Below are 14,334 nucleotides of genomic sequence, written 5' to 3' on the forward strand. Positions count from 1 at the left end.
GTATATAGTACAGACCAAAAGTTTGGACACACCTTTTTTAATCAAACAAATGGGGAAGTGTGTCCAAACCTTTGGTGTGTACTGTAGGAGATGAGAAAAAAATTACAGTAGATGAACAGGGCAAAAACATACAACATCCATTTTTATACTCCCTATATATTTTACAGGGTTGCAGTGGAGATCCATCTTTTTCTGTTGTCAGGGAAGGGTACTCTCTGAACACCCTGCTGGGGTAATGCAGAGACAAAAAAAAAAGGGATGCATGATCGTATCAATTCAGAATTTTTAACTTCACATGTATGCATTTGGACAGTGGGAGGAAATTGGATTATTGACAGAAACTCTTCACCTGTGCAATGAGAACATGCAAACCGCACACAACAAGACGCCAGTGGAGATTAAAAATGTAAACTTTGTTGTCTTGAGGCAACTCACTTGTGCAGTGCATGCCAAAAGATAACAGAGAATGCCCAAACAGATTATGATTTTGTACATTTAAAATGAGATGATTCAGTTTCCAGAGGTCTCAATGAAATACAACAGACATGCAGTACAACGGCTCCCCTTTCAACCCCAGGTTTATACCTCTGTTCAAAGCTGCCTGTTCTAGTGGGTGGAGTCAGATACTTTTGACCACCTCTTCTGCAGGATGTGGCTCTAATCTTTAGACTGACCTCTTCAAAGGTAAAGCAAACACAGCAGTATTTAAAGTTGGCTACATATAAACATGAGAATGCTGAATAGTTTTACCCTGATCTGTGATATCATAGTACTCCATGTATCTTAATGACTCAATGGATGACGTATAACCAGTCTTAGGTGCCACAAAGTAACAGGGCTGCATTATATTGGAGTTTGTTTTTAGGGGACATTATACACCGAAGCATGTGCTTTCAAGCAAAAAAATAAATCATAACATGTCCCATATAAGGACCATATCTGTACCTTACAGTGGAATATTTTTGACCATTGTCCCCTTGTGTTCCTTCTGGGTTTCCTGGAGGTGAAGAGGAAGCAGATCTCTCAAGATATTGTAAATTAAAATGAAATCATTCTTAGCGATTTAGCTACAGGTAGGTACGAGTCAGTTTACAAGCTAGAAACAAGCTGGAGAGCTAGTTTGGATACACTCAACTGTAACAAAACCCACCAACCCATTTATGTGGCTTATTATTTGCTGTAAACAATGACAACTATGCTATAGGGCCATTTCAGATTATTGCCTTTTGTACTACTGTAGCATCTCTTCAAAGAGATCATTACAAAATGCTTCACTCAGCAAGGTTGGTTCGACCACATGAAGAGTGGTATCAGATTTATAATCTAACCAGGGGCAACATGAAGTGAGCAGTCTGTCAGCTTTACTTACATTTGGAGATGTTACACTGGTGTACGGCGCTTGAGACCTGCGTGCCATGACTTGGTGGTCAGTGATCATCCAGCTACTCCCTGTGTTTGAATTTGTGCAGCCTGATGTCAGCTATCAAAATGAGAAATTATGAAATGTTCAAGCATCAACCATACAAATCACTTCATGACAATGCTGGAGCTATTTCATTTGACATGATAAAAGAGGCAAATCAAAAAAGGATAAAGATATCAGAGAACGTCAGTATACAAAAGCAGCAGATCTAACAGAAGCTGAGTGTGCCACTCATGTCTGGAAGTGTGTCTGGACAAGCGTGCTGAAAGGCTACATGGCTTTCATATTAGTTCACTTTATGTTGCTGAACTATACAGAATAAAAAAAAAAGAAATGTGGAAGGGTGAAAAAAAAATAAGAGTGCAGATGAGATGGTATCAGTCGCCTGGAAACAGTTAGCTGAGCCTCAAAGCCTCTTTTGAACTTTCAAATCGCTGTTAAGAGACAGCTTTCACTCGGAGCACGTTCAAATACCATGCCACTAGCATGCAGGAGCAGGAGGATACACGGACAGGCACAATCCCCACTGCTGCAACCAAACACAGAAACGGCTCCAGAACCCACCCGCGTTGCTGCCTGGTGTCACCTGCGAGAGCAAAAAAAAAATCCATTATTCACTTTAAATTTCTCTTTCTCATTTTTTCCCCTCTTTGCAGGGAATTTTTTTTTTCTTTTTTGCTCAAACCTCTGACAGGCGAGCCTTTTGCAGGATTTAGTCCATCTGAAAACATGTGGTAAGCCTTGTGGAATGTTTCAAATGTTTCCCAGATGTGGGCCGCAGACAGGTTTAACCCATTCCCTTCCCGCTCAACAGCCTTGGGATGAAATGTAACAGAGGGTTGGTTGGGAGAGTCTGAGCGGTATCACGAAACTTGTATCCCTTTCTGTCAATTTTTGTTACTTTCAATGCTTTAGAGCTCACTGAACTATGGCCTAATGTAATTTGCCATGAAGCTAAAAATGGAAGTTCTCGTATGCTGCATTACCCAAGAATAAAGAATGAAAAAGTGCCACATTGTCCAGATGACTCAGCAATAATAGGGCCTGACTAAAAAAAAAATAATTTTTAAAAAAACAAAAAAACATGGTGAACGCCTTATGACAATGACCATTCAAACTATTGACATAGTAAACTCCTTGGTGCTTTGCTAAGCAGGATGTTTAATTTTGAAAGCGAATTCCACAAACAAAGCAGCTCATCTCTGCAGTTGTTGTCTCAAAGCCAAGCATGTTTCTGTTATTTCATATCCTGCTGACCTTTGCCATAAAATGAATACAAGACCTAACTTTGCTTTATGCTTATCTTGCATGTTGACACAGTTTGCATAGCATGGTAAAGCACTCAAAACAGGGCTGCTGTCGTCTTATACGGGACGTTGTTTTTTGTAGTAACACTCCCAAAGATGGCAGTTTTGATGGTGCAGGGAGGGAGGAAGGAGAAGAGCCAGACTCCTAAACGGGGTGGAGAGAAACAGCAGCCCGACATCCTATGAGCAACAAACTCAAGTGACCCCATTCCCTGTTCTCCTGCTCTATCTCCACCTCTGATGTTCCCTCCCTCCACCCTTCTCTCTCATTCTTTCCCCCTCTCCTTCTCTCTGTAGTCCCCCCACCCCCTTACCAAGCTAACCAACTGTGAAGCAGTTGTCCAACACGCCTGTCAGCCTGCCAGCCAGCATGCTGGACTGAGTCCCATTATGCACAATCATAACAGACAGAAAGGGTACATGCAGACAACTGATAGAATTGCGCTGAAATTGAGGGCAGAGGAGAGTGGCAGACAGACACTCTGGCTGCAGGTTGGTGAGCAAGCAAAGACAGGAGAGGCGAGCAGTCAGAGAGGGAGATAGAGAGGCTCTTAGCAGGATACCTTAAACCATATGAGACAAGCGCAGGCTGGGAACGACTGTTGCTTCTTTGGGCGTCCACATGTGAATGCACTGCAGAACCCCCCTCCCTCTTTTCTGCTTCCCTCCAGCAAGCCTCCCCAAGGAACGACTTGTGTTATAAAAGAATCACAAACCATTTCCAATGCTGAAGTTTTCTCTTTTATATTGCAGGAGAGAAAGATGTGCCTTTTGTGTTTTAAGCAGCCCAATGGCGTGTTATTACAGCACAGCAACGAAGACGTAACATCTTTCATAACTTGTTCTTCCCATCAAATGCCAGCTTGTGTGGTTGTCATTCACATGAGGTTGGATGAGGAAGTGAAAGAATTTGCCAAAGCGTTGGTTTCATGAAAATAATAATAAAGTTACCATTTTAGAAAAAGAACAATTCTTGCAAAGCCAGTTATCAGTTATCTAACTTGTTGAAACTGCTTCGTATTTTTACTACAGCAATTTTTAAGCAAATATTTTTTCAAGTATTTTTTTTTTTAATCAATAATTTGAGTGTGATTATTGAATGTTGATCTCCAGACCATCTTTCCAAACCACAGTCCAGACCGAAGTATGCATGGTACTGGCCACGCCAGTAGTGTTATGTTGCATCCTGACCTTCCGAACAGGACAGACAATTGTTTTAATATTTACTCACTGTAGATATATGACGGTCAGAAAAAGCATTGTCGTTTGAAACCATCAGCAGTAAACACAATTTCCTATTGTACAATAATGTGCACAAGTGCTCCATTAAAAATACCATGCATGGTTGTTGCTCAAAGCACACAGTGCTATACTCTAGTATCACATTTGTGCTCTGAAACATGTTCATGTTGTAGGTGCATGCTTGCAGTTACAAAATCTGCCAGCTTTGTGCTTGAAATTGATGTTGAAATCCCAAGCTGGTGCTCAGTGGGGAGAGTTGGATGATAAGACTGATTCATCTCTCATGTCGGTGCATTAAATTTGATGCTTGAGTTGAGGTAGACTTTGATAAGCAGGGGGAAACCTGGCCAACCTCAAAGTAAAAATGTTGACTTTTTAGGGGTCACAGTGGACCATCGTGTGCAAGGCATTGTTGTTCTTGTTATATTGCCCACTAAACATTAGAGGACCATGTTTTCTACACCTGCTGTAGATCCAAATCTAATCTCAGGCAGCTGATAAATGTGTAGAAGCAGAGGGTTAGCAGTCCCATACATACTGTAGGTCAAAGTGTCTTTGTGCAAGACGCTTAATCCTCAGCTCTGCTCTGAAATATTCATCAATATGAGACGATAGCATAGCCTATGTATGCATATGTATCCCAAAACTGCATTTGCCATACCAATAAACAAACAATCAAATGTTTTATGTTGCATTTATGTTTTATTTCTCATGTTCTTATGTGATCCAGGTGCTTTGACACAATCCCACCCTCATGCACCATTGATTTCATTGACTAGCATTAGCCATACTCTTGGTCAACACCTGAAACATTTCTAACTGGAGCAATGTTTCCAGCGTGATGCAGCAGACCAAAAAAACCCAGCTCAGAAACACTTCATATTACCTTGTTCTAACGCGGCAGACAACAGTAGGCTACTGCAGACGCTCCCAGCTGGGTACATCCTTGTCACGAAGTAGATTTGCCAGCAAGAGCTAGCAAAACAGCAGATTTCTGATTTTGCGATGGGAATGTGGTCAACTTGGGTATGATGTCACTCCAAGGTGAAAGGTACAACAACTTTAGCAAACACGTTGCAGTTTATGTCTTTTCCCTTGTAAAGACCCAGCTATTGGCAGCAAGACACAGTCTTGCACAGAAAGTAATTACAGTTTGTTTGCAAGCTAACCACTTTTTTTTTTTAAGTTGCTACAAGGGTCTTAAAATGTTTAAATTAAATCTACTTGGTGAAAGCTTAAAGCACCATGCTCCTTTTTGTCTTCTGCTAGTTATAACAATGTTTCTTGCTTGTTGTAATGAATGCATGGAAGTACAGGAGACGTCATCAATCAAGAAAAACGACTTTGTGTGTGCAAACTTACTTTTCAGTTATTTCTGACTCTGATTCTGACATCGGACTTGACTTCATTAATCTTACCCCATGCAGAGTCAACAATATCAACACTTAAAATTCACAACTTTCAGAGATAAAACTACACACTGGTCAAATGTCTGATTAGCTGAGCGTTACCTTGAACTGGCAGGGGACCAAAGAATGAACATTGTGGGGGAAACCCTGCATCCTTCTTGCCTTTACGGGTACAAACTTTATGAATATGTGATCTTCCTTTCAAAATAGACCACACAAACCTTTGGTTCGGTTAAAGATGGGAGTTCTCTAATAAATATACAGATGTATACTTTCACCTCTTCACCATTTAATTCATGTTATATAAAAAATCATGAATGCAACATTGTTTCCAAACTAATGACCTGCCAGTCTCCGTCTGTGCAGCATTTTCGTACAGGTGTTTTTTTTTTAACAATCCCTCCTACTGAGTCTTCCATTTTGGATCATCAGGGCGCCAGCCCCCAACATGTTCCCCAGCCCATCATCTCATCAGAGGAAACCCAGAGAGTATGTCCCTTTAATTAGACCGCCCGTGAAAATAATGGTCCATTAATGACATTTCTACGGGGGCCAATGAGCTGGAACAACAGAGAAAAGACTAAATCACAAATCAATTTCAACAAATGTAATTAAGGCTTAATTAGCCTCCAGGGTGTCACCGTGCCATGGAGGGGACAATGTGGAAAAAAAGAAGAGAAGAAGGAAGTGAAACCGATATAGGGAAAACAAGATCATGGTTCAAGGAAACAGTGTGTACTTTTTGGATGAGGTTAAATAATCTTACTGCCAGCATGTGTGGCAATGTTACAAAACATCAAGCATTAGTTAACAGATATTAGGATCTTACTGTTTAAAGTACATTGATTCAAGTCATGAGTGCTGGTTTCTGTAAACTAAATGTGTGGTTTTGGGCACGTGCCTGGGTAGCTTTAAAGGGAAGGGCTGATTTAAAGGCAACACTTCCAGCATGGAGCCACATTGCCAGTGCTGGGTAGAGTAGTGCTAATTCTCTATAAAAACAGCAGCATGTACAATTTAGGCACAGCAACATCATGAGTTTTGAAGAAAAAAGGAAAAGAAAAAAGAAAAAAGGACGTGGGAGAAAGAAAACAACAGAGGGGAAAAAATATAAATGCAAAACCACAGGGAGGCTTGGCTAGTTGCCTGCCTCGCTGGATGCCACATTACACAAACTCTCAGACTCTAGCGCCAATAAATGAGCTTCATAAACTGCAATTAAAACCCTGGGCACTAATTTTGTGGAAATGGCAGTCTGTAAAAGACAAAAAAATAAAAAAATAAAAAACACTGAAGTGTTAGAGAGAAAAGGAGCGGAGGGAGGAGGTTTCTGGACTTCAACAAATTAGATTTATTTTCACTTTTTTCATCTCTGGCATTAATGCAAAACATGCTCATACATCATAGCTTGGAGAAGACAAAAAGAAAACACAGATACAGCACATTACTATTTTAACGCGGGGAGGAGCAGAACGTAAACACACATGCTCTGAATTTACAACGAGGACATGTTTATTGTTAGAGTCTTTACTTTTCAATAAATGTTACACTTTTTTCAACGTTATTATTATTTTTATTCAGTGTTGCATAATCCATTTTGCAATGCTTTTGCTGAGTTAGTCCAAAGTACCCAGCCATGGGCGTTGTCTCGCACAGATGACGAAAAAGAAAAAAGACAAAAAAAGAAAAAGAAACCCCACCCTGAACAGGTTGAAATGCCTTGCTTGAGTCCCAGCCTCTTCTTCTGCTACTTATCTTCATCACCGTCTCACACATTTGCATAATGGCCACCTTATGGCAGATTAATGTGCATCAAACAGCATGAGTGGCCTGACTCAAAATTTTGGGAACAATCGAATGACCAGTAGCAGCAGACTACGGCTTTTAAAGAGGGCAAGGAGGAACCTCGAAGAAACGGGAGACCAAATAAAGTGTTTCACACAGAGATCGTGTTATAAGTAGTTAATGTTAATTTGATCCTCCAAGTAATCTGTTGACCCTGGAGATGGGTATAAAAAGGACTCTGAGAAGAAGCATGAGGCTACTGTCATCATACACTTGATAAAGGTCCACGTTCTCTGAAGTCTCTTCAAACATTCATCCAGAAAGCCGTGCCAGCATTTTGTCATATTAGTTATGTTGGTGGCAGACTGCACAAGGATGATGGGAGACATCTGCCACAGCTGCATGTCTGTTGGAGTCCAAAATACCACAAAAAGAGGTATCAACATTGTTATAAAACAGGCCACACACAAACATAAACTCTGTGCTGAGAGCCTTTAATGAATACATCTCGCTCCCATCAGCCCAGCAGACAAGTCAGTCTAAACTGTCATGTGACAGATTTGATAGGCTCTTCAGATTTGTGAGTGTCTCAGGGCAAGAACGGCCCCAGCTGCCGGCGACTGGAGCTGTCAGGCAGTGCAGCTGGATAACGCTGGAAATGGCTTCGCTTACTGCAATCGCCGGGTGACAGTGGAGGCTGGAAAACAGTGCGACCGCTGCGTGTGAATGCCTTGTAAACCAGCAGCAGCTATTCCTTCACACAGGATGGGTGGTTTCAACACCTCTTCCTGGTTAAGATTACTGCTGAGTACCATCTGACCTTGAGCTTGCTCGTCTTCCCCATACTTTAAGTCTCTCCTCAACCTGGGGATTTAAGTGTTATTCATGAAACGTACGCAATCAACTTGCTGAAATGTCAGAAGCTCAGGAAATATGACTGGCATGTGATTAAAACGTTCCATGTTAGACGGCACAAAAAAAGCTTTTTACAATATGTGTAAGTAAACAATACGCTTTTTTTTTTTTAAGGCCCACATACCTTGAGAGGACCAAAGATGCACTGAAGCCAGCCCCTCGTTGTGTTCCCTTGTTTTAATTGCTTATTGATTATTATGTCCTGCTGTGACCAAACAGAGGAAACAACGAAGGAAAAACCTGGAGACGATGAAAACACAGGGATATAACGCATGGCTGAGCAGGAAACTGTCTCAGAGGGGGCGAGCATAAAGTGAACTCTCCTGGAGAGTAAATAAAAGGGATTTTTAAACCATAACCTGCACTGGCTCATGGGAAAGAACTCAAAGCAATGAAATTGTTTCTTTAATGCAGAGCCCCTGAGAAAGAAAGAAAGAAAGAAGGGGAAAAAAAAGAAAGAAAGAGAAAGTCAGCTGAAGAGGAACTTTGATCGTTAATCTAGGCATCAAGCACATCAGTGATGAAGAAAGAAAAACAACATGAGCAGGCTACGGAAGTTTGAGGTTAAGGCTTTATCACCAACCAAATCGCCTGCTCGATCTCTTTGGGGTTTCCTGTGTAAGTCACCATCGTGTGCCATTGAGGACGGTGTACACAGGCAGTTACACACATTTACAGAAAAACACACTTCATCTTCATTTTGAGAACACTTTAATGTATAATTAGACAAATTAAATAGACTTCAAATGGGTGTGTGTTCTTGGGATCAAAATAGTTTCAAAGTAGATTTTATCACACAATTTCTTTGCTCTCGATTGAATAATTACAAAATGGAAATAACACTCATCCTGAGTTGTTAAGCTGAGTTTTTTTACTCATTTTTACATCCTTATGCTGAGATAATTACGTTAATGCACACTTGTTGACATTTCAGTAACAAGTTTTATTCTGCGTATTGGCACGCTGAAACTGTCAATATGAGTAATCATGCAAAGGCACGCAAATGGGAGATGAGAGCCACTTATAATGATAGCTCGGGATCACATGTTGCTCATCTGTGACTTCTGCTGCATTTCCCAGGCCTGCTAACGCTGCACAGAGACTGACAGAAGCAGCCAGCGAGGAGCGACCATAATCCTCCAATGTTCCCCTGTCATCTGCAACAAACCTGCTGATGATCTGGTCCAAATGAGGCGTAGAAGGGAAACTCTTTCCCTTGATCTGTCTGTGGAAGCAGACACATGAGGGCAGCTAAAGAAACACAGCAGTACGGCGGTAATCTCGCACAGCCATAAGCTGACCTCAAATAACAGAGGTTTAAATGACACAGAGCTGAACTAGAGCACAGATTCTTTTTCTGATTGAATAACAACACGAAAAACTAATATTTTGCTACCTTAAAGGTTTTACATGATGAAAATTCCATAATTTGATCTTAGCTTTTCAAAATTGCTTTCCAAAACATGTTCAGGTACATGACTACAACAAATGAGTTAATTCACAAAAACAACGTTGCTACTTCCTGTTGTCTCTGCCAACAGATATGTGGTTTTTCGGTGTCTGCCAGGGGTGGAGGGAAGAGGAAGTGTCGCTTATTGTGTAATTCTACAGTACTGGCTGTTCTTTTACGCTATTTTGCTTATATATGTGGGCAATTTTCCATCTTAAATGGCTGTTTAAATGAAAAAAGTACACGTATGCTCAAAACATGGGACCTATACGTCCCAATACATCGTTGTTTTGTTATCAGTTTACAGGACATCACAGTGGGGAGTATAAAGCTCATAACCAAACAATAGTGTGATCGGGGGACAGATCAGCAGGAGGGGAGTGTCTAATGAGTCTGGAAGAGTACCATGTTTCCTTGTAATCCACTTCATGTCTGAGCTGCTCATAACACCAGAGCTGATTAGACAGTGTCGTTTAATCAACCTGATCTCACAAAAATCCGTGAAATGCCCACGACCTCTCACCACTATTTTCCGTGGTACCAACACGGAAACTGGTAAAATTACGTGTGGGCACCACGGATATTGTACCATGCAAAGTCAATGGGATCCGTGGTCGTGATATATACACGGATTATGACATTATTATTATTTATATATTATTCTTATTTATAGTGGCTAAATTATGCGTTTTTGTCGCGCAAGGTACGGTTTTTTACTGTCAGTTTGTAAAAACATGTTTTTAACGCTGTTTTAGCAGTGTTTTAATGAGGTTTTAATCTGACCACCACGGATATAGTACTATGCAAAGTCAATGGGGGCGTGGTCGTGATATATACACGAATTATGACATTATTATTATTTATATATTATTCTTTGTTATAGTGGCTAAATTATGCGTTTTTGGCGCGCAAGGTACTGATTTTTAATGTCAGTTTGTAAAAGCCCGTTTTTAACGCTGTTTTAGCAGTGTTTTAATGAGGTTTTAATCTGAGCACCACGGATATAGTACTATGCAAAGTCAATGGGGGCGTGGTCGTGATATATACACGAATTATGACATTATTATTATTTATATATTATTCTTTGTTATAGTGGCTAAATTATGCGTTTTTGTCGCGCAACGTACTGTTTTTTAATGTCAGTTTGTAAAAGCCCGTTTTTAACGCTGTTTTAGCAGTGTTTTAATGAGGTTTTAATCTGAGCACCACGGATATAGTACTATGCAAAGTCAATGGGGGCGTGGTCGTGATATATACACGAATTATGACATTATTATTATTTATATATTATTCTTTGTTATAGTGGCTAAATTATGCGTTTTTGTCGCGCAACGTACTGTTTTTTAATGTCAGTTTGTAAAAGCCCGTTTTTAACGCTGTTTTAGCAGTGTTTTAATGAGGTTTTAATCTGAGCACCACGGATATAGTACTATGCAAAGTCAATGGGGGCGTGGTCGTGATATATACACGAATTATGACATTATTATTATTTATATATTATTCTTTGTTATAGTGGCTAAATTATGCGTTTTTGTCGCGCAACGTACTGTTTTTTAATGTCAGTTTGTAAAAGCCCGTTTTTAACGCTGTTTTAGCAGTGTTTTAATGAGGTTTTAATCTGAGCACCACGGATATAGTACTATGCAAAGTCAATGGGGGCGTGGTCGTGATATATACACGAATTATGACATTATTATTATTTATATATTATTCTTTGTTATAGTGGCTAAATTATGCGTTTTTGTCGCGCAACGTACTGTTTTTTAATGTCAGTTTGTAAAAGCCCGTTTTTAACGCTGTTTTAGCAGTGTTTTTATGAGGTTTTAATCTGACCACCACGGATATAGTAGCCTACTATGCAAAGCAACCTGATCTCACAAAAGTCTGTGAAATGCCCACAACCTATTTCCGTGGTACCAACACGGAAAGTGGTATAATTCCGTGTGACCACCACGATATAGTACTATGCAAAGTCAATGGGATCCATGGTCGTGATATACACACGGATAATGCCCATGACCTATTTTCCGTGGTACCAACACGGAAAGTGCTATAATTCCGTGTGACCAACACGGATATAGTACTGTGCAAAGTCAATGGGATCCGTGGTCGTGATATATACACGTTTTTTGACATTATTATTATTTATATATTATTCTTTGTTAAAGTGGCTAAATTATGCGTTTTTGTTGCGCAAGGTACGGTTTTTTACTGTCAGTTTGTAAAAACATGTTTTTAACGCTGTTTTAGCAGTGTTTTAATGAGGTTTTAATCTGACCACCACGGATATAGTACTATGCAAAGTCAATGGGAGGCGTGGTCGTGATATATACACGTTTTATGACATTATTATTATTTATATATTATTCTTTGTTATAGTGGCTAAATTATGCGTTTTTGTCGCGCAACATACTGTTTTTTAATGTCAGTTTGTAAAAGCCCGTTTTTAACGCTGTTTTAGCAGTGTTTTTATGAGGTTTTAATCTGACCACCACGGATATAGTACTATGCAAAGTCAATGGGGGCGTGGTCGTGATATATACACGAATTATGACATTATTATTATTTATATATTATTCTTTGTTATAGTGGCTAAATTATGCGTTTTTGGCGCGCAAGGTACGGTTTTTACTGCCAGTTTGTAAAAACATGTTTTTAACGCTGTTTTAAGAAGAGACAGGCGATATTTAAAGTTTCTCCCATTTCGTCAACCACAGGGGATTCCCTGGGCGTCCCCTCTACGTCATAGAGTGACGAGGGGGGATCCTGATCACGTGACGGATCCCCCCGAATAATAATGATAATGCTAATGATAATAGTAATATTAATAATAATAATAATAATAAGAAGAAGAAGAAGAAGAAGAAGAAGAAGAAGAAGAAGAAGAAGAAGAAGAAGAAGAAGAAGAAGAAGAAGAATGATAATAATAATAAGAATGATGATAATAATAATGATAATGATACTAATAATAATAATAACAATGATAATAATAATAATAATAATAATAATAATAATAATAATAATAATAATAATAATAATAATAATAATAATAATAATAATGCAGAAATTAATTAATTATTTATATTAATCATAATATTAATATTTAGTATAATAATAAATACACCTGTAGCACAAACCAGTGTTTATAGCAAACATTCAGAGACATTATCAGACAATGATTAATGACGCAACACAGTCTCACTCCGGAGGCATGTGCTTGTGCTTTTACAACGCCATATTAAAACAAATTATAAACCACATTAACACTTCATAGAAACAAAGATCGAGGGATGAGGTCTGAAAGATCTGTTTTGAAACGTGGCTTAATACGTTACGCCACTGAACGCAACCCTTCCTGTCGCCGAGATAGGCAGCAGGACAAAACGTTAAAATAGCACTAATAAATGCATATATTGATCTTGTCCATCACATACATCTACTCACGATATAAATATACATTTTATGGTCACACTTTGTCTGTTGAAAAATGAGCGGATATATTATTTCGGAACCCTAATGTCAACATCTGTTATGAGATTCTGTTATAGTGGGAGGCCCCGCCCCCTCCGGTGTTGTCATGGTAACGCTTTGCCCCGACTGTTAAACAGGAAGTGCTGTACAGCTGATGTCTCGAACGTTAACCGTTGAACGTTAATTAAAGCAGAGACGTTCAATAAACTGTATAGCGTATCTTTGATTAAAGTACTGCTGAAGTGATAGAAACGCTCCATGTCTCCTCTCCATTTATTGAACACAAACAACATCTTAACCCTAAACCGGAAGGAGGTTACCAGAACTTTTGAACTTTTTTTAAAAACATTTTTTAAGATGTGTTTGCATAACTTAAACACACAGAAATGTATTAGCACTATGATATATTATACATTTGATCATCCTTGATCATCCAGGATCATCCTGTCAGACTGGGGAAGCGGTTAAAGGGTCTCTAAATAGCCATGTTAAGTTAATGGGAAAATTTCAAAAGGTGAAACAATCAGTATTTAAAGGGGAAAATAAACTCAGAACTGGTCCAAATTGAATAGTATTACTGTGTATAATACTATCATCGATATCTTAAAGAAATCTGGCCACAAAATACTCGTTAAAAGATTTTGACTGATTGTTTCCAGCTCAGCCCCTTAAATAGGTCTCTGAATATACAAGTCAAACATCCATGATCTGTACCAACAAGAAAATCAAACTTTGTCGTAGGACAACAGTGAAGACATCGTTGGAAAGGTCTTAACCTCAGGAGCAACATATGTCAATATGAGATTTGTGGGCAATTCCTGCTCCCCAGGTGTGCCCTTTGAACCTTGTACCTGTGACACTTTTGAAGGCCTATAATTCAACAACAAAATATGCTAGAGACATGGGGTCAACCGTTTTGGAAAGCTCTGCACCTCTACTATCATGCCCGACAGTAGTCCAATAGGGGGCGCCACTGAATAGGGTCAAAACCTATAAAAAACATGATTTCACCCTCTTACCAATACAAAAGTCAAAATCAGACCGAACAGGCGTGCTTCCCACCCTTAAAAACATATAATAAGCTTGCAAGGTTCGTGATCACAGTTTTATATAAGCGCTAATTCATTGGAACTACAAAAGCTATGACGTAGCACAATGCTGTGTATTGTAACTTGGCGCAAATTGTAGTTCTGTAACCTCTTCCGGTTTAGGGTTAAGATGTTGACATTAGGGTTCCGAAATAATATATCCGCTCATTTTTCAACAGACAAAGTGTGACCATAAAATGTATATTTATATCGTGAGTAGATGTATGTGATGGAAAAGATCAAT

At 39.3% G+C, this 14,334-nt stretch overlaps 1 long non-coding RNA gene across 1 annotated transcript; it reads right to left on the reverse strand.

The window, feature by feature from the left end:
• LOC133419624 (uncharacterized) lies at positions 1-2,073 on the reverse strand. The gene is made up of 4 exons (XR_009770547.1): positions 1,988-2,073; positions 1,370-1,480; positions 946-997; positions 1-227 (listed from the first exon to the last, which is right to left on the reverse strand). It is a non-coding gene; the product is annotated as an uncharacterized LOC133419624 (long non-coding RNA).
• Positions 2,074-14,334: the final 12,261 nt, after the last annotated feature.

The sequence above is a fragment of the Cololabis saira genome, chromosome 19 (assembly GCF_033807715.1).
Source record: "Cololabis saira isolate AMF1-May2022 chromosome 19, fColSai1.1, whole genome shotgun sequence".
Taxonomy (NCBI): domain Eukaryota; kingdom Metazoa; phylum Chordata; class Actinopteri; order Beloniformes; family Belonidae; genus Cololabis; species Cololabis saira.